Source organism: Chiloscyllium plagiosum, chromosome 18, assembly GCF_004010195.1.
Source record: "Chiloscyllium plagiosum isolate BGI_BamShark_2017 chromosome 18, ASM401019v2, whole genome shotgun sequence".
NCBI classification, from domain to species: domain Eukaryota; kingdom Metazoa; phylum Chordata; class Chondrichthyes; order Orectolobiformes; family Hemiscylliidae; genus Chiloscyllium; species Chiloscyllium plagiosum.
Window position 1 is genome coordinate 2,418,490 of NC_057727.1, and position 3,165 is coordinate 2,421,654.

At 51.5% G+C, this 3,165-nt stretch overlaps 1 long non-coding RNA gene across 1 annotated transcript in view; it reads right to left on the reverse strand.

The window, feature by feature from the left end:
* The window catches only part of LOC122559184, a 16,022-nt gene that overhangs the window by 7,268 nt on the left and 5,589 nt on the right, over window positions 1-3,165 (reverse strand). Inside the window, exon 2 of the long non-coding RNA XR_006314355.1 lies at window positions 1,378-1,405. This is a non-coding gene — a long non-coding RNA (uncharacterized LOC122559184). The remainder of the gene's footprint in view (window positions 1-1,377; window positions 1,406-3,165) is intronic.

Below are 3,165 nucleotides of genomic sequence, written 5' to 3' on the forward strand. Positions count from 1 at the left end.
GAACACAGTGGCTTGTAGGTGAGTGGGGTCAGGGGTAACACTGTGATAGTGTGGGTGATGGGACAGGGGTAACACTGTGATAGTGTGGGTGATGGGACAGGGGTAACACTGTGATAGTGTGGGTGATGTAGCAGGCGTAACACTGTGATAGTGTGGGTGATGGGGCAGGGGTATCACTGTGATAGTGTGGGTGATGTAGCAGGCGTAACACTGTGATAGTGTGGGTGATGTAGCAGGCGTAACACTGTGATAGTGTGGGTGATGGGATAGGGGTAACACTGTGATAGTGTGTGTGATGGGACAGGGGTAACACTGTGATAGTGTGGGTGATGGGGCAGGGCACAGCATCAATCTTCCGCCCTCTTGGTGTTCCTCTGAGTTTAAACAAATCAACGTGGAGACATATACTTCCAACTGCCCTCAGGGTTCAATCAGAGATTGTATCTATTGGTGCCAGAATCCAGTTTAATAGGGAACACATGGAAACTGGTTAAACAGTTTAGAAATTCAGATATTTGGTCTTTCCTTAGTCCACAACATTTCATCTCCATAACGATGACCCAAGTTAAAACCCCTCAAACCAACACTGTCCCCCACCAACACTCCCAGCAGGGATAGCAGGGGGTTAGATACAGAGTAAAGCTCCCTCTACACTGTTCCCCCATCAAACGCTCCCAGGAAAGGGATAGCACAGGGTTAGATACAGAGTAAAGCTCTCTCTACACTGTCCCCATCAAATACTCTCAGGACAGGGACAGCACGGAATTAGATACAGAGTAAAGCTCCCTCTACACTGTCCCCCATCAAACACTCCCAGGGACAGTGTGGGGTTAGATACAGAGTAAAGATCCCTCTACACTGTCCCCCATCAAACAGTCCCAGGAACATGGACAGCACGGGGTTAGATACAGAGTAAAGCTCCCTCTACACTGTCCCCATAAAACACTCCCAGGGACAGTGTAGGGTTAGATACAGAGTAAAGATCCCTCTACACTGTCCCCCATCAAACAGTCCCAGGGACATGGACAGCACGGGGTTAGATACAGAGTAAAGCTCCCTCTACACTGTCCCCATAAAACACTCCCAGGGACAGTGTGGGGTTAGATACAGAGTAAAGATCCTTCTACACTGTCCCCATCAAACACTCCTAGGGACAGGGTCAGCACGGGGTTAGATACAGAGTAAAGCTCCCTCTACACTGTCCCCATAAAACACTCCCAGGGACAGTGTGGGGTTAGATACATAGTAAAGCTCTCTCTGCACTGTCCCCCATCAAACACTCCCAGGGACGGGGGAGGGTGGGGATCACGCCCAATGAGCAGTTAGGGCAGTCGGACAGAGGTAGGCGAGGGTAAAGGTCACCTGGTTCGGGCTCACCTGCCTCTGATGCGATTTTCCTGGATTTCTGTGAAATGAAGCAAATGGCATCAGTGAGTCTACAACAACAACCTGCATTTGGATATTGATACTTATTTGAGGAAAACACTCTGAACCCTTGTGGAGGAGCAATTTCAAAGCGGATTTGATTCTGAGTCATTTACAGAGATATTCCGTAATGTGTTCCCAACTTTCTCGAAGGTTTTGCGGAGAGGGTAGAGCTGGAGGATCAGAGGCTTATGGTGGGAATTCCTGAATGCACGCTTGTCAACGATGGAGTGATGACAACTGAGAAAGACAGAGGCCAGGACCGATATAGAATAGAGGTGTTGGAGGGCAGTGCCCTGGAGGATGGTACAGCTGTCGAGAGGGGCTAGATTCTAAAGTCGAGGTTTGGGGAAGTGGGAACTGAACCGGTTTCTGAAAAATATCAAATCACTGCCAGTGTGATATGTTCTATGTGCTCCCCGTAAATTAGGCCTGAGTAACATGCACCATATAGACTGGGTTCTTGTTGAGTCAGATATCTTGAAGTTTATTAACAACACAGATAAAATCTCAGGCTCAGTCTGGAATCTGTTACTGCACCTCCGACAACTGAGACTGTGGCGAAGCAGGTACCGTTAGACAGCAACACTGTTCTGTCACCTCAGTCCCAGGGGGCAGTGCTGGTCAGCGAGCGTGGGAGTAGGGGGAAATGGTCGAAACTGGGCCTCGGGACTTCAGGAGCAGAATGTGAGTTTAGCAGAATGAGCGGTGATCTCATGTCGGATTCTGAAGGGGCTTGACAGGGTCAATGCTGAGAGGATGGTTCCCCTCATGGGAGGGTCTGGGACCAGAGGGTACAGTCTCAGAGTAAAGGGGCACCAGTTTCTGACTGAGATCGGGAGGAATTTCCTCTCTCAGAGGATTGAGAGTCTGTGGAACTCCTTACCACAGAGAGCTGTGGGGGCAGGGTCCTTGTGGATATTTAAGACTAAGAGAGAGGGATTCTTGATTAATCGGGAAATTGAGAGGAAATGGGCAGGAAGTGGGCGTGAGGAATGTCGGATAAGCCAGGATCCTACTGAAAGTAGACAGGCAGCAGGCTGGAGGAACACAACAAGGGAGGCAGCATCAGGAGGGGGAGAAGGGTCCTGCCTTGCTGTGTCCCCCTCCCTCCTGATGCTGCCTGCCTTGCTGTGTTCCCCTCCCTCCTGATGCTGCCTGCCTTGCTGTGTTCCTCCAGCCTGCTGCCTGTCTACTTTGGATTCTGGAATCTGCTGTTTATTTGTCTCAAGCTCCTGATTCTGAACCGCAGAGCAGGGTTGAGGGGCCGAATGGCCTACTCCTGTTCCTATTTCTTATGCATGAGCTCGGGTTTGTGACGGGTATAGCAGGAATTGTCAAACCCTGAGTGAACAAAGACACAGTGGAGTGTTTCAGCAGTGGGTCAGCTGAGGTTGGGGTGGGCGGGGGGTGGGTTTAGGGGGTTCGGGGTCTCAGGTTCGTGTCCCAGACAAGCCACAGGTCAGTCAGTGCAAGCTCATCGTCGGGTCAAAGGTGACTCTGACACAGTGGACAGACCTGGTTCAGCTGGTCACGGAGATTGATGGAGTCAGGAGAACAGGAGAGAGAGGAAAACAACGCCTCCAGCTTCCCAACCCGTGTCCGAGGGGGATCTGGGAAAGGCAGGTTGCGGAGAAAGGGACTGCAGGGAGCAGCCCGTGGGTAACCAGTGCCCGGCACACAGGCAGAGGCACCGGGGGGGGGAGGAGCATGAGGGGAGGGGGGAATGTGAGGGGAGGG